The sequence below is a fragment of the Paramisgurnus dabryanus genome, chromosome 18 (genome assembly GCF_030506205.2).
Source record: "Paramisgurnus dabryanus chromosome 18, PD_genome_1.1, whole genome shotgun sequence".
NCBI lineage: Eukaryota > Metazoa > Chordata > Actinopteri > Cypriniformes > Cobitidae > Paramisgurnus > Paramisgurnus dabryanus.
In genome coordinates, this window is record NC_133354.1 from 35622684 (window position 1) to 35644379 (window position 21696).

Here is a 21696-nt window from a genome sequence, read left to right on the forward strand (position 1 = left end):
GTAGGTTGTCTACAAACCGGAAGGTTGGTGGTTCAATCCCCGGCTCCACTGGACCAAGTGTCGAGGTGTCCTTGAGCAAGACACCTAACCCCAGTTGCTCCCGACGAGCTGGCTGGCGCCTTGCATGGCTGACACCGCTGTTGGTGTATGAATGTGTGTGTGAATGGGTGAATGTAAAGCGCTTTGGATGGCCATAGGTCTGTTAAAAGCGCTATATAAATGCAGTCCATTTACCATTTACCATAGTTTGTGCAGTTACATTTATGTTAATTGATCGTTAGAAGGGATTAAAATTGATTGTGTTATGTTCTGTAATTGTTGTTAATAAATCTGTGAGAAGAAAGTGTGTAAAAGTTTGACTACAGTAACCATATCTAACCAAGGTTCAAGTACCAAGATAATTATTTCATTTATTTCTCTCAATTCAGATCAACTGTTCATTTATGCAGTTTATGCTTTATTTATAGGTAGCTTTTTTTTACAGTTCTGGATATATAATATGACAAACCTAGGAGACTTTGCTGTAAGAGAATTAATCATGTTTTTGTTTTCTTTTCTCAGGTCCGGTCAGCACCCACCACCCTTCCCGGTTAACATCACCCACAGTTTATACTTTTTCTTAGAAAACCAACGGCTCTTTTAAGAGCCACTTCAATAGACCCTTTTACAGCACACGTGATCAAATAGCCTGCACGCGCATTTTGGCAACGGAAGTGATGTTATTTCCCAGTGGTTCTAACGTGTAAGCAACTCAGAAAGTTTATTAAAACGATTTTCCCACATCAAAACGTCTGGTTGTAGCATTTGGTTGCACTAATATAATATACGTATTTGGCCATCTGCTAACGTATTCTATCCACTCCACTATAGTACACGGATCAGGTAACTATGTAGAAGATAAGTCAACTTTTTAAACTAACATTCTCTGTCTGTGTTGCTTCACTGCTGATTCTTGCAGTGCTTCCGTTGCCAAACTGCGTGCGCATACGTTGCCACGTCATCATTGTGTACAAACAGTAAAAGGGTCACTCACTCACTCTTTCGCAAGCTTCTCTGTTTTCAAGTAAGTATTGTAATTTTATTCATTTGTTTTTCTTTCATTTTACTCTCTCTCTCACTGTCCAAAACACTTAGTCTATGCCTCTTTGTCTGACCAATGTAGTATTGTTGAAATGGCTGCTGAGCAAGACAGAGGGAGAGCAGAGGATGTTATCTTCATAGCAAACATGCTTCTTGCTCAAATCAAGGTGAGTATATTTGTTGAGATTGTGTTCTTGCAGTATTGTGATAATTCTAAAGTGTGCGATTTAGAGTGCTCAAGAGTTGGCTGTATTTCAGTATTACCATACAAGGCCCACTTTCTTTTATGCAAGGGAAAGGAACCCAAGGGCAAAGCAACAGCCATTAAAGGGAGTACATTTAATGTCCGATAGGTGGAGAAAATGCTGAAGGACGTCCACTACTAAAAAGAAGCAGAAGTGAAGAGATACAAAGCTTCAGCTACAGGTATCCATGTTCTACCAGATTATTTGTGATTTGTCAGCCTCATTTTTTCTAAGCTAAATTACTGTGCCCATTGTTAATGCTTTCTCACTAATTATTGAACTTCTGTTTTCAGTCTGTTTATTGCCTACAGTGAGACCTCCACATTTCTGCACTTGTGATCATGCAAACATCCAGTGTAGAGCACTTCACCTGCCCGGCATGTACACCCAACAATGCTCGCTCTTTGTGCAGATGGCAACAGAAAAACCTACAGATTCCGCCAGTCAAAAGAGTTAGTTCTTTTACTCTTGTAGTTTTGAGGAAAAAGAAACTTTTTGATTTAAATCCATAATTTGAAATGTGTAATTTTTGCTTTATTAAATAGTTAATGTATCCCAGATGTTGTGAGCTTATATAATAGGTAAGGAATATTTGACAGTGGGCTGCTACTCAGCAGGTGTGCATTATTTTCAAATAGTCAATTATTCTGCTTATACCACAGTTACCACAAACATTGCTTTGGGTATTTTAAGACATTTGACAGGTTAGGTGTGCGTTTTACAAAAATAATCATTTGGATATGGGAATGTGTGCTGGCACCCAAAGTGGCTAGTTTAATAGCTTGGTCATTCATTATTACATGTCAGTTTGTCACCCTGACTTTCAACTAGTTTGTGTACCTGGAGTAGAGAAAGCACAAGATTACCTTTTTAATGCTCCATGAATCCTGAAAAACCTTTAGTTTAAAAGTAAACCTTTATTGTCTACAATCATTATAAAGATGCCTGTTGGTGTGATGTAATTTGAAACTAACAGATAAGTAAGCAAACTTGATGAAGAGGGCCTTGAGGTGGTTGTTTGCAGACACGGAGTGCTACTCAAAGCTCTTAATGTGCCGGGGAGTAATATTTTCTTATCCACCTATACCTGCAGAAGGAGCTTCAAGCAGCCACAAACGGAGAGTTCTTTTGAACAGATATTGCTTGCAAGTATTGGCCATACCTTGAGAAGGTGTCAGTCTCCATGTTGGAACTCAGACCTTTACTGCAGATGAGACCTTTCCTTTCTGTCATGCATGCCAAGGCTCATTCAACCAAGTGTCAGGTAATGCATATTCTTTATCGTACCATTTGAAATTGTATTTGTATTACTTATTAATACACTGTAACTGTTTATGGTTGTAATATAGGTGTCACACATTTGTTAGATAATCTGACAAAAATCAGGAAGGTGCTGGTACAACTGCAGTTGTGGAGGTCGAAATGGTCAACAGCAACCTGTCTCGTTGTGGCCTCACAACCAAGTATCTGGTAATTGATGCCTATTTATAATATTTTAGGAAACCTGTCTTTATTTTTTCACTTTTTTATTCTTTCTGTCTAGTACTTTGAGATTGCATAAGAGTAAGCTGTAACTGTTCAAAGTACATAAAAAAATTGGCATGTAGTTCTCTCTTAAATTTTAAACTCAATTGTCAGTTTCTGGATTAATTTAAATACCACAAGCATTGATGGGACCTTTCTTCCTTCATCACATACATGTCTTGTTAATAGCCAGGAATGACATGCTAACTGTCCATGCTATTGGGTGGAACCAACGGAAGCAAGAAGGCCTTCAGCATTATCCAGCAGATACATCAAGGTCTTATATTATGACTGAGTTATATAGACACAAAGATTTTTCTCACTTTAAGATTGCAAGGACAAACATATTTTTATGGCATTCTTTCAGAAAGGCTCAGCGACGGGAAGATTTGAGCAGTGAACGGGGGTGTCCTGAGAACATTGTGACATGTGTACAAGATGTCAGACAATAGGCTACTGATGGTAATGTATTTTATGGACATTATTGAAACTGGTTTACAATATTGCACTGTGATAATCAATTTTGTAACTGAGAATCTTTGCCATGCATAAGTATTTAAGTAAAGGTATGTCCTGTTTTAATCGCAATAAACTTGTGCCCTTGTAAACTCCTTTGAGACATTAATTTGATTTTGGACATGTACAGCCTAAAAGACTTCATAATCATTTACTTGTATTATTATTTTTGCTTTTGGTAGGTACCAGATGTGATGACCAACATAACCTTCAGAAATGAATTGAACAAATGTTTCTTAGTCTTCATCGAAAAGCCAGCCTTTATAATCACACTGGTCTGTTGATAACTCATCTAAAACATTTTGTCATTTTTGTTGATTGCAGTTATACCAGGGGTATGTTGAATGCTGTATTCTGATTGGCTGAGAAATGTTCTGTGGGTATGCATTAATTTCTGATAACTGCACACCTAACTTGTCAAATGTCTTAAAAATAGGCAACAGAGCAATGTTTGTGGTAACTGTGGTATAAGTGGAATAATTGACTCCAGTCCTTTGAATTATTTGAAAATAATGCACAGCTGCGGAGCATCAGGTTTGCGTAGTGCCTCATTGCACCAAATGTGCTTTTGCACCAAAAGTGCTTTTGAGAGAAACAACAGATATAGAACAAACATAATATTTTTTGTCTGTACTTTTAAATTATTGAATGACACCATTACAATGTTCATTTTAATTTTACAATGTACTGACTGCTACTCTGAAGATTTAGTCCCTTATTTTTCATTAGGGTGATGTTGAAACTACACTCTAAAAAAAAAGGTTCCTTGAGGTTCTACATAGAACCATGAGGTTCTATACTTGGCCAATAGAACCTTTTACCAAAAAAAGGGTTCCATATAGAGCCCTTGGAGGGCAAAGAACCATTTTTATTAAAATGGTTCTATAATTCACGTTTGTGACTGAAGTGTAAACTAAAGATTACACAATAATTACAGACCTACACAACTCATTTACAAACCTACACAACTCATTCACAAACCTTTTTGTGTCAATAGGCTGTGGTCAAATAAAGAGAGAGTCAACAAATAGGCTATTCATATTGTTTGATTTATTTCCTGTGAGCTTTTTTATGCAAGTTTGTACATTAGCATGAAACTTACAGTGCGGTTTGCGTTTTTGGTGAATAACCAGGTGTTTTCTTTATTTTGTACATTCTATATTGTCAATGTTTAATTTAACCTGAAGGGGCATTAAAAACAGATAATCGCAAAAGTGCCCTCTGGTGGCGTATATATGCGTTGCACCATAAGCGAAGATAAGCCTCGAGACGTGACAGTTATTTTTTTTCAAACTGAGGAGTTCGGACTCCGGACCGGCATTTCTGCTTGTTGGTACCCTGGCTGAGGTAAGTAAACTTTCTACATTTTTGAAACGATATTACTGAGATATTTAGTATAATTAGTTAATATTTATTTTGTTAGAGTAGGTCTTGTGCTAAATAGTGATACTAGAAGCTACATTTATAATATTTACCTCAGTTAAAAAATACTGCTGGTAACGTTAAAGCACTGACGGGCTTCGTCAACCGTCAGCTATAAAAGCTCTGTTAAATACATTTTGTTCCGGGTTTTAATGAATTACGTTACAGTCCTGCTTTATTTCTTTCTCATTTTAAATTAAATTGTCAATCACAATAAGACAGCTGTGTTGTAAGGAGATGAAATTCGAGACAGGAGTGTCATTTCAGTGAAGCGCGTGGTCAAGGGAACTGGGTGGAAGGGAAATGATATGTAAATGTTTGTCGCAGTTTTACACATATTCCGTGAGTATTTTTCGCTTGTTCACGAGTGTTTTATCAGGGTTAGAGCTAAACTCTGAAGGAAAGTGGAAACTGCCGGCCACAGTTAAGAACTTTCCTCCGGTCTGTATTGTAAATGCACGATTGCAGTGCAGCGTTCGTATCCGCAACAAGTCTAGATTTGCATGTTTTCTGTGATGCACACAATGAATTAATGTGATGGTAGCTGTTAAGACACTTACATTTAACATTCAAATGTTTTAAAAAAACAAACGTGTTCAGGTTTTTATGCGTATTTGGTTTGTGAAGTGTAATTTATGCTTTTTTCCTTCCCCTCACAGATAACCATGGTTAATAAATGGTCAGTAGATGACACATCACTGGCTTTAAAATATAAACCCCATTGATGCAAAAAGGTAAGGTGCTTAAAGGGACCTCGTAAACCTGACTTCTGTCACTAATGTTCATCAAAGAGCAAAATAAAAGAAATCTGTGTTTTGTAGCTTTAATGATAATTCTTATGTATTTCATTTAGAATTTAGCATTAAAGACTGTAAAGTGTTTGAGGACTTAATTTAAATTATGTATATTTCACACTATTTTTTTATTGAACATTGTGTTTTGAAAAATACATCACGAGTCAATTGCAACGTCAAGTTAATGTAGACTTTAAGGAACTTGTTTGTCTGAAAGTGGATATATAAAGATTTTGTGTTTTAAGATGCTGCATGGAATGACAATGAGGTTTGGAACAGACTTGGTGAAGAACATGGAAACATCTCTAAATAAAATGGCCCCAAACATCATCAGGAGTGCAAAAGAATGAAGTAAAAAACATCTCTACGCTCTATCTCATTGGAACAGCAGAGGAAAGCACAGAAGGTAACTACATCATATGCTTGTTCTTTGCCCAGTGTAAAGTAGCCTTATTTGCATTGTCAATGTAAAGGTTCTAGCACCTATAAATTGTATAAGTGAAAATATGAAAATAATGTTAGTATAATCTTTTTCCTTGCCATTGAAGAGTTAACTTGTTAATTAAGAGATGCTGGCTGAGAAAGAGTTAAAGGTTACCCACAAATGAACATTGTCGTCACTTTCTTCAGCAGAACACAACAGAAGATATTTTGAAAAAGTATGGTAATCGAAAAACAATGGTGCCCATTGACCTGCATTGGTTTTGTGTCCATTAAATTGCTACCAGCGTTGTTCGGTTACAGACATTCTTCAAAATCTTGTTTGTGTTTGTGTTCTGCTGAAGAAAGAAAGCCGTGAATGTTTGAAATAACGAGTGAGTGAATGAGTTTTCTTTTTTGAGTAAAATGTCCCTGTAATTGATTTCTTTACCTAATGTACAATAATTTTTTATCTTTGTAGGTCTGCTGCACTTATGTTATTGCCAGCATTATTTCAAGAAAATCCCAGCTTCATTTACTGTGTAAATAGTGTAAGTATAGTCTACTGTAATTTCATTAGCATTTGAGTCACTTCATTTAAAGTAACATTCAATGCAAATATAAAGATATTACTCTGTTTACCCTTAAATAGCATACAGCTCCACATCAATTATTATGAGTCTTGTTGGTTCTTGAGTGTTGCTTGCCTAGTTGTCATACTTTATTTGTGTTATTATGGGGTAATTTTAAGTCTATTTGATGGCTTCTGTTAATTGGGAAAAAGCACTTAAAAGGTGAAATTGTTTTACAGAAACCCAAAGGTCCCACACCAACCATAGTGTTCAACGGCTCTCCTGATCCTCTCAAATCTGAAAGTATCAACTTTATAATGGACAATGTGAACATAATATGTGGAAGACATTGACATCACAGGCTGTGGAATGACTGTTTGCGGGGTTTTTTTTCTCTTCAATGTTCAATACCCTTATATATATATATATATATATATATAATTTTTATTTTATTTATTTATATATAATATATAAACGTATGTATGTTTATTAAAAAGTGAAAATGCCTAATGGAAATAATTAAATAACTAAATGGTTGAAATGAGACATTTTAAATGTAAACTAAAGTTTTGCTGTCTAATACAGAATAAAGAGATGTGATTTTAAGTAATTTTTATAGATTTATATTTCTGTATAATACAATTAATAAATAGTAAACTTTTATAATTTTCTGGATCTGTTATATTTTCTTATCAATAATAAATTACTCATAAGAATAAAGAACCTTTAATGGTTCTAAATAGAACCATCTAACTTTGATTCAAAGAACCATTTGGGGTTCTTTTTAATGAACCCATTAAAGTGGTTCTATATTGAACCATTTGGGGGTTCCATATATGAAGCAGGTGATAGAACCATTTCTGGTTCGATAAGGAACCATTTTTTTTAAGAGTGTAGGTCTTCAGCAGGCTTACACCACATGTGATATAGACCCCTACAAGGTTTGTAAACATTGAATGACTATCGGGTGCGCGCGCAGCATGGGGTCAAACTGTTCATACAATCGAGGCTTTAAAATTTAATCTAACAGGGCTGAAAAATTATGACTTACCTCAAATGAAGTGAGCACTACAATCACAAGCCTCTTTGATATTTGTATTGTTCCAGTCTGCACGTTAATAGCTTTCAGCCGCAGATGTTGTATTTTTTTGTTTTTGAGATTCTGCATGAAAACTTAACGGAAGACCTGGCGCGATTTTCAAGCCCACGACGTAAGTAGGCATTTTTACGATACCGAATAACACGCAACTCAATCTGCTGTAATTACTTTTCTGACCCCGACATGCGCAGTGGGAACCGCCTGTGACGTGAACCGTGAAGGGGTCTATAAGGAGAATTATTAAAAGACTCATAAGCAGCAAATAAGTTATTCTTATATAGATATAAAGATAAAGGGAGACAATCTTTACTGTGTGAGTGTTTCTTTTTAACCTCTCATAGCCGACTTTCTGAATCAAATATTTTGCACCCTGCACCAGATTATGGGCTGTACATGCACTGCTTTTGTTTTGCCTGCTTTTCAGAATATACCAATCAAAATTGTGTTTAAGATGTTGTTATTTGTGTGACTTCAGAATCCAGCAACACCCTCACCAAGAAGATTTTTTTGATGTATACATGTCAAAAGTGCACCTTCAAGAAACAAAGATCACTGTGATGAGGGAGATGAGACACTACTGCACCGCACCTATCTCAGAAGCCTGGCTAGGAACATCGGGAAAATTATATCAGAAATGTCTTCATGCAAAAACAGTGGTAAGAGGCTAACTTTTATTACCATCTTGCAATGATGCATGCCATTGGTTTCTATAAATAAGGGTTACAAAAGTCTCAAGACACATGTTAGTTTCACATTCTGAAATCAAGTTCCTTTGTCATTTGGTGATAAAAATCACAGATAATCTAGATGATTAGACACACTGAATAGCAAATACGACAATAAAACCCCACTCATTTTTAGATCCTGAAGTGTCACGTTATAGTTTTCTTGTGGTTGGATCTTAATGATCTGTAGTTCTTTACATAGAATAGAAACAAAGAAAATCAAGACACAATGAAAGCATGGCAATTGTTGTATATAGTTTAGAAAGGAGTACATGGAGGTATTTAAATTTATTTCCTAATAGTATAATGTAATTAGAAATACTAATGTGAAATCTTTAGGAATATAATTGGACCTTAATAATGAAAGCAGTATTAACATAATGTATAAAATAAGCCTCAAGTTAAACCTCTAAGTATTTTCATGCATCCCTTCAATTTTTCCTTTTAGGCAGTTTAAGTGAAGAGTGTCATCGCTGGCTACTGTGTCTTCTTCAGAAAAGGCTTGCAGATGTAGAGAAGAAGTTCCAAGTTTGCTCAAGTTACAGCCAGGCTGTAGGACGGTGTTCTTCACTCTCAACCCTGGAGAGCCGGTGTCCTGCAGAGTTTAGCTCCAACCTTAATCAAACACACCTGAGAGCTAATCAATGTCTTCATGATCTCTAGAAAATCACAGGTATGCGTGTTTGATTAAGGTTGGAGCTAAGCTCTGCAGGACAGCGGCTCTCCAGGATTGGGAGTGAAGAACACTGCTTTAGGACCAAATGCTGTTTCTCTGCTGGAGGATGAGCCCGAGGAGATACTGGAGGACCATGAAGAGCTGGATTATGAGAGTTCAGATGACAGTGATTTTGGAACTCTGAACTGGTGTATGCATTTAGACTGTGTGTCACACTGAACTGCAGGTGTGTTTCATGGAAAACATAAAACTATTTGGAAATGTAATGGATGTCTGATACAGTGCTTTTATTTTGGACAACCGTTTCCTGCAGTGTGTAAGCAACATTAGCCTCATAGATTGATGGGAAACTACTGTTAAATAAGTTTTTGTATGATAATACATATCTCCGTTTACAAGCAGCAGGTTAGCTATTAGCTTTCCCCTCCACCTCCGATGTTTCACAGACTACTCCTACAGTCAACTGTGTTGCTACAACTTGCAAATGCCACAATCCTCTTGCAGTGGTTACTTCACCAAACTGTGCCCATATCATCTTGTCAACATAATGACATTTACTGTAGAAAAATATGTAACACAGGCAAAATAGATTTGCACATGTTACTATTATTGTTATATAGTTTTATACTGTATCAAGTTTTTTTCACAGTGATTGTGGATACTTTTGGATTGAACTAACTGTAGCCTATGTCATTGGATGAAATACTTTCCATAAATGATATTTGATATCTTTGATGCATGAGTTAATACTGTTGTTACCTTTTCAATGAAAGGAAATGTTTTACAATGCCATTTTCTTGAGGTAACTATTAAACTGTTTCATATATGTACCTGCAAATTTGGTTGCTAAAGCGTTGTTTACTTTTCCCTGTTTTGAAAATGAGATGTAAAACTACTTTTTTTATTTATGCCTTAAAAATATATGATACAGGGTAAATAATAAAACTTGTTAATAGTATACAGTTGTGTTGTATTATTTATGGCAATAGTTGTTATAATTAATACAAGTTTTTCATTACACTGCTGCATTTGCTCTAGATAATAGTAGGCTATTAACACTAGACAGTTCAAAGATGATTAACTTTTAAGTTATGTATGTTATGTATTTCTTTATGCTGGTGTTACCCCTTTAAGGACTTATGTGTTCCCGCATGTGCTGTGCGCATGCGCAGTGTGTCTGTAATGCTTGCTACTGCTAACAACAGTAAAGAGTTATGTTGCTACAAGACGGTGTCGGTGTATGATGTATTTACACGCGTGTCATTCACTCCACGACATAACAAAGTAAACTGGCGACGAGGATGAACGCGATATTGTGTCATTGTGACACCGCCGAGTGAAATAGAGAAAGTTAAAAAGGGCACGACGTCAGGGACGATCGACACATGCTCGGCGAAAGGAAAATCAACATACACAAACAGTGAGTGAAAAGTGCATTAACTTGTAAGATGGCTGGATTAGTGGGACAAATTGGACCATATGACGAAAATACGGAGCAATGGAGCTCGTACACGGAGCGGTTTGATTGTTTTGTTAAGGCTAACGGAATTAAAGACGAAGTTCTCGTACCGACCTTTCTGAGTGTAATGGGAAGCAAAACATACAATCTACTGCGTAGCCTGGTCCAGCCCAATAAGCCTAGTGATTGCTCATTCAGGGACGTTGTAACATTGCTCAAAGAACATTTCGCACCAAAACCCCTCATTATTGCCGAAAGATTTCGCTTTCATAAACGCAACCAGTTAGAGGGAGAATCAATCGCGCAGTTTGTTGCTGTTCTGAAACGTCTCTCTGAACATTGTGAGTTCGGAGCAACGCTGAACGACACTATAAGAGACCGATTTGTGTGCGGACTGCGAAGTGAAACCATCCAGAAACGTCTTTTGTGCGAAAGTAATTTGACATTGGAACGAGCAATGGAAATCAGCGTTTCCATGGAGATGGCTGCAAAAGAAGCACAAGAGTTGAGCACTTTCACCCAAGTGAACAAAGTATACAGGGAAAAACCGAAACAAGACAGCAAGAGAACTTGTTATCGGTGTGGAAAGAGTGGGCATCTGCCACAAGAATGCTGGTTTAAAGACAAAGACTGTAATAACTGTGGAAGAAAAGGACACATTGAACGGGCATGTCAAAGCAAAAAGTTGAATGTAAGTGAAAAAGTGAACGCAAGCAAGCCTATGGAAGCAAAGAAAGTCTATGCCAGAAAAGTAAAAAAGAAACACATTCATCAAGTGGATTATACTGCTATGCAGCAATCAGATGATTCAGATGAAAATGAATTGGCACATGTAATGTCTGTGTCTTCAAATTCAGATGGATACTGGGTGACACCACTGCTGGATGGTAAGGCCATTCCCATGCAAGTGGATACAGGAGCCGCCGTTTCGCTCATGGCAGAATCAACATACAAAGAGAACTGGCCGGATCTGTCTCCAAAGAAGCCTAAGTTGACCCTAAAGACATATACAGGAGAGCTGGTACCTCTAGTAGGAGTCATGGACGTGACTGTGGAGCTTAACAGGCAAAATGTAAAACTACCAATCTACATTGTGAAAGGTAGCAGTCACGCAACATTGATGGGCAGATCATGGCTGGAGAAAATAAAAATAAATTGGCAAGAAGTACATTTGGTTGTGAAAGAGTCAGCCAGCCTAGAAAACATCCTAAGGAAACATGCAGAGGTATTTTCTGAGGAACTTGGGAGCATGAAAGACATTACAGTAAAGCTGACCATTAAGTCGGACAGCACACCAAAGTGCTTAAAAGCCCGCCCTGTTCCATACGCGATTAAGCCAAAGGTGGAAATGGAACTTGACCGTCTGGAGAAAACAGGAGTTTTAAAGAAGGTGAGTGTTAGCGAATGGGCAACACCAATTGTTCCTGTAATGAAAAAAGACGGATCAGTCAGAATCTGCGGTGACTTTAAAGTCACTATCAACCCTGTCTTAACCGTGGAACAGTACCCTCTGCCGCTAATTGACGATCTTTTTGCTGGTTTAGCAGGCGGTAAAAAATTCAGCAAAATAGACTTATGTCAAGCTTACCTTCAAATGCATGTCGATCCTGTTTCCCAGGAACTGCTGACCATTGTAACCCACAAAGGCCTATACAGGTACCAGAGGCTCCCATTTGGCATAACTTCGGCTCCGGCTTTGTTCCAGCGGGCCATGGACCAGATCTTAAGTGGCTTAAATGGAGTACAGTGCTATCTCGATGACCTGCTCATCACAGGAAAAGATGATGAAGATCATCTCAGAAACTTGAATGCAACACTGCAGAGACTGAGTGAATACGGTCTGCGGGTAAAGAAAGGCAAGTGCGAATTCTTTTGTCCAACTGTCGAATACCTAGGACACGTCATCGACAGCGCTGGCCTTCACAAAGCACCATCCAAGGTAAAGGCTATCATCGAAGCACCATATCCACAGAATGTAAGCCAGCTTCGCTCATTTCTGGGTCTATTGACATACTATGCAAAGTTCATGCCAAATCTTGCGAGTAAGCTACGGCCCCTACATGAGCTGTTGAATAAGTCCAAACAATGGAAATGGACTGAAAAATGCGAGAAGGCTTTCAAAGATGTGAAGTGCACATTAACCCAATCGGAGGTACTCACACATTTTAATCCATCACTGCCAGTACAGTTGGCATGCGATGCCTCACCGTATGGTGTTGGCGCTGTACTTTCTCATGTGATGCCGTCCGGTGATGAGAGACCAATTGCATTTGCTTCAAGGACCCTGAACAAAGCGGAGAGTAACTACGCCCAAATCGAACGAGAAGCCTTGGCAATTGTATTTGGCGTCAAGAAATTTCACCAGTACCTTTTTGGGCGCAAATTTACGCTACTGACAGACCACAGACCACTTACCTCAATTTTTGGTCCAAAATCTGGCATCCCCTCACTGGCCGCAAGTCGCATGCAGCGTTGGGCTCTTTTGCTGTCAGCTCACCAATATGACATCAGGTATAGGAGATCCGAGCAACACTGCAACGCGGATGGTTTGTCCAGATTGCCCCTGCCAGATACACCTCCAGAACGTTCACAAGCTGATATCTTCTACTTCAAAGAAGTGCATAATGCACCGGTCACGGCTGCACAAGTGAAACGTTTTACAAGAAATGACCCAGTCTTGTCTGAAGTTATGGACTGGATTTCACAGGGTAAGAGAGGAAAGATGTCTGACCATCTTAGACCTTATATGAATCGCCAAAATGAGCTGACGGTACAATCTGGCTGCTTACTTTGGGGTTATCGGGTCATTATACCCCCACCACTGAGAAAACCCTTGCTTAAGGAACTGCATACCAGCCACTCTGGCGTAGTGAGGATGAAAGAAATTGCACGCAGCTACTTCTGGTGGCCTGGGTTAGATGCTGAGATTGAAGAGGAAGCCAAAATCTGTCCAGACTGTCAGAATCTGCGAAAAATGCCCCAGACAGCCCCCTTACATCCATGGGAGTTTCCAGAGGAGCCATGGCAAAGGGTGCATATCGACTTCGCCGGTCCACTGGAGAATAACATGTTCTTTGTGATGGTCGATGCTCACAGTAAATGGCCTGAAGTTGCCATCATGAAAAACACCACTTCAGAGAAAACTATTGAGGAGCTCAGATCTGTTTTCAGTCGTTTTGGGTTGCCACAACAGATTGTAAGTGATAACGGTCCCCAACTGGTGTCTGATGAGTTTCAGTCTTTCTTAAGCTTAAATGGGATTCAGCACATCAGGTCCGCGCCTTATCACCCATCGACTAATGGCCTTGCAGAGCGATTTGTGCAGACTCTGAAGAAAGCCATAAAGGCATCCCAGGGCAAGGGCTCTTTGAACCAAAGACTAAACGCTTTTCTTTTGGCATATAGAAACACACCTCATGCCATCACCAAAGTCTCTCCAGCTACGGCATTGCTGAAACGACAACTCCGCAGCCGACTGGATTTATTGAGACCTGTGAAAACTAAACAGACTGTACTGTTACAACAGCAAAAGCAGGTGGAGAGGAGATGCAAGGCAAAATTCAGGAGCTTTAACAGAGGTGACAATGTCCTTGTTCGTAACTATGGAAAAGGAGCCAAATGGGTCCCTGCTACAGTGATCGCGCAAACAGGCCCTGTTTCCTATGCAGTCGAAACGAAGGACAATGTGACCTGGAAGAGACATGTTGATCAGATGTTGTCTGCAGCGGTCTCCAGTGATGTTCCGTGTAAAACCCAGATTCACCTACCAAAAACATCCTTAAATTCTGGCCAGGAAGGAGTACCTGAAATGTCTCCTACACAACTTACCAGCAAACCAGTGGTGACGGATACTGAAATCATCCCGCTTGAAGACACATCTCCTGTCCCAGAAACTGTTATCAAGCCTCCAGTAAAAACACCACAGGTGCCTGTGTCTCCACGTTATCCCACAAGAATGCGGAAAGCACCGCAGAGGTTAGATCTTTAGTTTAGTGGCTAACCCACAGCATTGGGGCAGAATAATCCCCAGGGTTTAGCCTGAGAAATGAGATAGTCTACCCTCTTTCTCAAATAGTAGGAAAATGTTAAATAATAATAATGAAAATTGTTATGGTTGTTGTTCAAAGTAAAAGGGGAGGAATATGTTATGTATTTCTTTATGCTGGTGTTACCCCTTTAAGGACTTATGTGTTCCCGCATGTGCTGTGCGCATGCGCAGTGTGTCTGTAATGCTTGCTACTGCTAACAACAGTAAAGAGTTATGTTGCTACAAGACGGTGTCGGTGTATGATGTATTTACACGCGTGTCATTCACTCCACGACATAACAATGTATACTATAAATACATATATTTACGTATAGTATGTGTGAATGCTTTTGGTCTTTGATTAAATGCTTGTCAGCACGGGAAAGTGCTTTGTAAATAAAGTTATTTTTATTATTTGTTGTTTCTATTAGTAAATCAGTGATGGTGACCAGTCCGACTTGAGGGTGTAGCATACACCGTCTAGCCCAGCCAAACGGATAAGCAATGGATGGATAGAAATAAATAGCCAGCCCCTAACATTAGTGTCTAAATTTCAATCTGAAACGCAACTATAAATAATGACATTTTAAATGATTTCTTAGCAATATCAGTATCTTTTTCCCCCAACCTTACTTAGGCCTATGTGTCTGTGGTCAGGCTACACGGTTAGCTTAGCAACTAGCATTAACTCGTTTGAATTCTTACAATATGTTTTATTGTTTGGCAATAGCATGTCTGTTAGAAAGTCACTTTATACTATAGTTCTTTTGAAAATGTGTAAACAATACTGGTCCAGAGGCACTTCCTGTTTCAGTTTGTGACTGTTTTTTTATTTATTTCACACATAGGCTATATCATTATCTTTAAGATATTTGTTTAACTTTTTGACTCAGTTCTATATGTTCTGTTGGTTGTAATTTATCCCAACGTTTATCTAGTGTTAAAAAACTGAAACAGGAAGTGCTTCTGGACCAGTGTTGTTTACATTTTTTGAAATGGTTATTTACAACCCTAGTTTGCAAACCTAAGAACTACATATATAACAGGCTGTCTATAATCCACTGCAACAGGGAAATTATTTGTAGGCCTATAGTGTTTTTCATGTCTGGAATATTAAACCCTAATGGAAAAAACAGCATAGACCAGCATAATTCCCATGCTGGTTTGGTGTTTGTTTAGCTGGTCACCAGCATACCAGCACCAAAACACAACATATAGCATGCTGTTCTTGCTGGTATGACCTGCATGGGATTGGTGGTGGTATGCCGATGACCACCAGCACCAACCCAGCATGGGAATTATGCTGGTCATCAGCAAACCAGCACCAAAACACATAATTTCCCTGCTGGAAAAAACAGCATACCAGCATGAGTATGCATTTAGGGTTATGCAGAAGTGAAGCACAGTAGTGTTGTCAGAATTAAAAATATACATGACAGCAAAGTGAAATTTAATTTGTATCACGTTTTGTGATGCTATCTATTTGTGATCACACCAAACAGTACTCCTCATGATGGAAGAGTTCAAGGGCTTTGTAAAACAGTTGGTCTCATCATTGTAGTCCCTTTCCTTTTCTGAATGATGAGACTCACATATATGCATCATTTTTATAGTTCAGAGGTCAATATATCAAAGCAAAGCAACTGTATATTTGGTTAAAGCTAGGATAGGTAATGTTTGAGAGCTAGCAAAATTAGAAAATGGCACCTCTTCTAAGCTACACCCCCTCTCGTTAGCACTCCGTCCAAAGCTACGCCCCCACAAACATGAACGCGCATCCACAGTCGGAGTCAGCTGCAGGTCACAGGAAAACCGAGTATTTCAACACATTATAGGCATCAACCAAACGACTTCATGTCTCATTCACCTGTAACAACTGATTTACACCGACAGAGAATCTAATGTTAGCATTGGGCTAATACTAGCTACAAAAATAGCTACGTTGCCTAACGTAACATTTATCATGGAAATAACAAATCCCCCCGAAGCAAAACAAATTATTACCTGTTCAGCAGAAAGACCGCAACCTCGGCATCGCTTTTCAGGCCCTTCAGCTCCCTCAGTTGTCTCCACCGTTCAAATGCTCCACCGATGTTTACGCGAGTTTGTCCTCTGGCTTTATCCAGTACCTGTTTAGTTGCAGCCTTTTCTGCCTCAGATTTTCTTTTTCTAGGTTTTTTATTAGGGCGAGCAGTTACCAGCAAAGCTGGCAGTGGTAGTTTTGGCTGCTTTTTATCTTCCATTGTGCCGGTGCCGCAAACTCCTGCTTACTCGGTGTAGTGTTCAGGGTGACGATGACGTGATTAGTGCACGCAGGGCAACGCGCGCAGTGGGGCTGGGCCACGAGACATGAAGGCATCTGATTGGTTCTTTACACACGCACCGAATGGCAGTGATTGGTCGGAGTTTTTACTGTCCTGCAGCTGCTACAGAGGTCTGATTGTTTTCATTCCGTTTTCTGAACACATAATGTATTGACTACTCTCAGGATAGAAGGACCATTTCACCCAGTATAATAAAAAATGTATCTGAACAGGATTACCTACGCTAGCTTTAAGTCCTATGACAACATTTTTAATTTCACTCTGCCCACTCAGCCCTCGTATCACACGTTTCAAAGACATGAAATGGTCCAGTGCATTTGTCAGACATATATTATTAAATTCCTTAATGATTTTTTTCTTATTTGAATCAAACACTACTGTGGGCCTCTTGGGATATTTGTTTGTCACAAACCCTAACAAAATAAATACTGTAATCGATTGAATTGTACCTCAAGAAAAGTTTTAAAGTAATCTCAACTCAATAGTGTTATGACTATGAATTAAAATACAAAAGTTACATTAAAAATAATAACAGTATCATTATAGATGGCCCTCAAAGCAGCAACAGTTGAGGGGGGCTGATCACATCCCAATTAGCTTCAAGTAATGTACTGCAGAACTCCAGTGTCCATCCTCTTATAAATTTTATCATTATGTCTGTTTGGGCTGTGCACATATGGGTGTAAGTGGTTAATTTCAGAATCATCATCTAATTTAGAGAGCTATTATATGACACTTCCCATACCTTGAAAAGCAATAAAGTAATAGACATAGTTAGGCCACTTTGTAAAACTCACAGCAGCATTTACCACAAGCAGAGCAAGACACCAAATCATGAGGCCTGATTCAGGGTCAGATTCACATATGAAATCACAAAAGCATATTAAAACTTGATTCTAGGGCAAAAAACAGACTAGTTGGGACAAAAGTTCACAAGGTTGACATCTTAGCTCACCTGATATCTCTTAAACGTCTCGTGCTTATAAGTATACATAAGTACAATGTAAAGTTTATTATAATATGATGCTAAAAATATAAATGTAATCCCATACATTATTTTGGAAAGACATTCGTTTGCAGTACTTTAAGAAAAAGTAATCTACACACTGTTAGTAACAGCTTTCTGAATATGAAAGTGGCAGGACAGCTCCATCCAGGACAAATTACACAAACTGTACTATATGTCATAATGAAACACATGTACAATACTTGGTGATCACTGATGTTTTAAAACTTTTCTATTGCTCAGAAGTTCACAATGCATTTGGCAACATTTAAATGATGGTGTGATTACTCAACACCTTATGTATTGTTGGTTTATATATGTTGCATACTGAGACTATTTCTGGTGCACTTATGTATTGTTGTTCTTGTGTTGCTCTAAATGCTACCTCATTTGTAAGTCGCTTTGGACAAAAGCGTCTGCAAAATTATTAAATGTACAAACAATTACTTATTTCCCACCATCAATCTTCAAGTAAAAAAAGCTTTGTATAGAGTTGTCTATCATGTTGTCACTTAAAAATTAAGGTGCTCTAAACCACAGCATTTCCATTGCTTGATAGATAAAATATGTAGGTAAAATATGTGATCAATTAGAATGGATGATTGATTTGTTTTTAAGAAACACAAGACAGGCAGAACAAAATATTTTGTTTCTAGAAACTAAACAGTTTTCCTATAAATAATACAAGGATCAACAGCTATGGATGTTTTTTATTGTCTGAGCAAATACATTTTATGTTGTCTTGAATGTTCACCAAGTAGACTTTTTAATAAATAGTGTGTGTGAAAATAAAGAAACCAATGAATTCCTCAATGTTTATTGAAAAAAGTAAAGTAAATAGACTCACTGTACTTAACATCATTACATCACAGTAGGATATAACATTGATTAAAACAGTTAAATTGACAATAATTTGGTTGCAAAACAGTATTAACAGTATTCAGCACACCTGAAAGGAGGAGCAATAAAAGTGTCCAGGAAACAAGTGTTTGTTTAAAACATAAAAGAAAAACAAGTTACACAAAGAAAATAATAGTGCTTCTTATTGTATCAGGTCCCCAAGAAGACTAACAAGTGTCCCCATCCGCCACCCACTCCAATGGCCACTTCTTTTATCTGTAACACAAAAAGAAAAAATGCAATTACATGTTTGGTTGGGCAAATAAACTGTAGACACATTAGGAGAACACCACAGTTTTTCAATATTTACTATGTTCTTACCTCAACTTAGATGAATACATATCTTTTTTCAATGTGTGCACTTAATCTTCTTGAATGTGTTAGCATTTAGCCTAGCCCCATTCATTCCTTAGGATCCAAACAGGGTTCAATTTAGAAGCCACCAAACACTTCCATGGTTTCCACACTTTCCATGTTTTGTTTTGTGCCACCATACTTACTCATGTAACTACTCATGTAAGAGTCTTTAAATATGGAAAACATGGAAGTGTTTGGTGGCTTCTAAATTCATCCCTGTTTGGATCCTAAGGAATGAATGGCGCTAGGCTAAATGCTAAAGCATTCAAGAAGATTAAGTGCACGTATTGAAAAAACATATGTATTCATTTGTCTAAGTTACATAGTAAATATTGAAAATGGTGGTGTTTTCCTTTAAGACACATTAAAACTGCAGCTGTTTTCCTAAAGCTGTGTTTTGGTGGGGGTTCATTAAATCACAGTAGCATATGCAAGTCAACAATGCAAAAGAAAGCCTTCATTGTTCTTTTACATCAATTTGTGTTAAAGCATTACTTGACTTATTGCATTTTGTTCTGGTAACTCCAAAGAGAGGAATGTGAAGTTCACATTTAACTTTAAGACAACATATGTGATAAATGAATCACAATGTTAACATTGTTTATGTCTCAATTTGGTGTTTTTAACAATTAAAGACAATGTGCAAATTCATTATTCAACAACTTTGTCTCTAATTATATGGAGAAAATACTCCGCAGTCTAATTCCCGTAGTTTAAAATCACCTGTGTTTCCAACGTCACAAACATAATATAACCAATCACATCAACACAGTTGAACGCATGCATCAGTAGTATGTATGCGTGTATGTATGTATGCATGTATGTATGCATGTATGTATGTATGCATGTATGTATGTATGTATGCATGTATGCATGTATGTATGTATGCATGCATGTATGTATGTATGTATGTATGTATGCATGTATGCATGCATGTATGTATGCATGTATGCATGCATGTATGTATGCATGTATGCATGCATGTATGCATGCATGTATGTATGCGTGTAGGTATGCGTGTATGTATGTATGTGTGTATGTATGTGTGTATGTATGTATGTGTGTGTGTATGTGTGTGTGTATGTGTGTATGTATAGTCTAAGCTCAGCAGTTATGCGTCTAGACAGTGGTCACCAATCCTGGTCCTTCAGGTGTGTTTGATTAGGGTTGGAATCTGCAGACACCCCGTCCCTTCAGGACCAGGATCGGTGACCACTGGTCTTAGACCATATACATGAAAGTAGATGCTACATACAGATGTTTTAGCTGTGCAATTGAGTATATTAGCATATTCATAGATCTGCACATACAATGTGACAAGCAAAACTTTATGTTATTATATTATATAATTTTTTATTATGATGTTCAAAGATGCATTTTAACTGATGCAATTCTTGACTAGAATGAGACTTTAAAGAAAAGCACATGAGCAAGGTAACAGGGAATTCTATATAAATACCTAGAGACAAGGATAGCTAATTTTGCAATGATGCCAAAATCTTACATTTTTGTCTCGACCTTATCTTCTACAATGAGTTTAATGGGTTGACAAATCCTCAGAACTATGACTTAACGCAGGCCATTTAGTGTGGGCATACTACCTTAATTTCATTATTTGCCTAAATTGTTTTGCATGTTAATTGTGGACAGTAGGTGTTAGTGGCAATTAGATATACTGACAACAGATTAAAATTAACAGTGAACATGCCACTTCTCATTGGCATGCGTTTTAACACTGAGACGTTGTACATACCAAAGTTTGCATGACTCCCACTCCACCTGCTTCCATTTCTGGCCCTAAAAAATAGTGGGACTTTTTTAGTTTCAAATATTTACTGTGTTTACTAGGGGTGTAACGGTACGCAAAAATCACGGTTCGGTGCGAACCCCGGTTTTGAAGCCACGGTTCGGTTCATTTTCGGTACAGTAAGGGAGAAATGCAAACATTAAACTGCAGGTTGTTTATTACTTTAAACTTTTTTTTACAATTTGTTTACACTTTTTTAAACACTTTATTAAAGTATAAAATATATATAAAATGAAAAAATAATAAATAAAATACTACTGCAAAGTTATTTTTTACATTATTTTATAACAGAAGGTAACTCTTATCTTAACCTTCTCTTAAACTTTTTCTACTAAAACCTTGAACTAACAAATTCAATTCCTGAATACATTTATGAACTATTAGCCTACATTTTTGCCACTAAAAATTTTCTGTTTTGATTTATTTTGGATTGTTTAACTCACAGAATTGAATTGGCTATGTACCATCTCTGTATAAAAATAATATTACTGCTCTATGTGTAACTGCATAGCAAGCAACATGATGATATACTTATTATACAATCATTTTGAGATTAGTGAGCTGCATACATAGCCATCTTTGATCTTTTGCACGTTTCTCCTAATCTTTGCTTGTGTCATCAATGTAAGCTGTGACTTTACTTACGAACCCCTCCGCAGCTGAGTAACAGCTGAGTAAGCCCGGGTTACAGCTCTTCTCTGTCCCGACCAGCTGATCGCATTGTGACAATGATATGATTGACG

General features: G+C 37.8%; 1 long non-coding RNA gene across 3 annotated transcripts; it reads left to right on the top strand.

The window, feature by feature from the left end:
* The first annotated feature begins 591 nt into the window (after positions 1 to 591).
* LOC135750949 (uncharacterized) lies at positions 592 to 8947 on the top strand. Of its 3 annotated transcripts, none has more exons than XR_012335394.1 (11): positions 592 to 1063; positions 1163 to 1247; positions 1374 to 1506; positions 1619 to 1777; positions 2419 to 2589; positions 2675 to 2795; positions 3039 to 3126; positions 3217 to 3311; positions 3548 to 3640; positions 8148 to 8328; positions 8846 to 8947. It is a non-coding gene; the product is annotated as an uncharacterized lncRNA (long non-coding RNA). The 3 variants fall into 3 exon arrangements; XR_010532854.2 differs by having other exon boundaries at positions 3043 to 3126; XR_012335393.1 differs by having other exon boundaries at positions 1434 to 1506; positions 3043 to 3126.
* The last annotated feature ends 12749 nt before the right edge of the window (positions 8948 to 21696 follow it).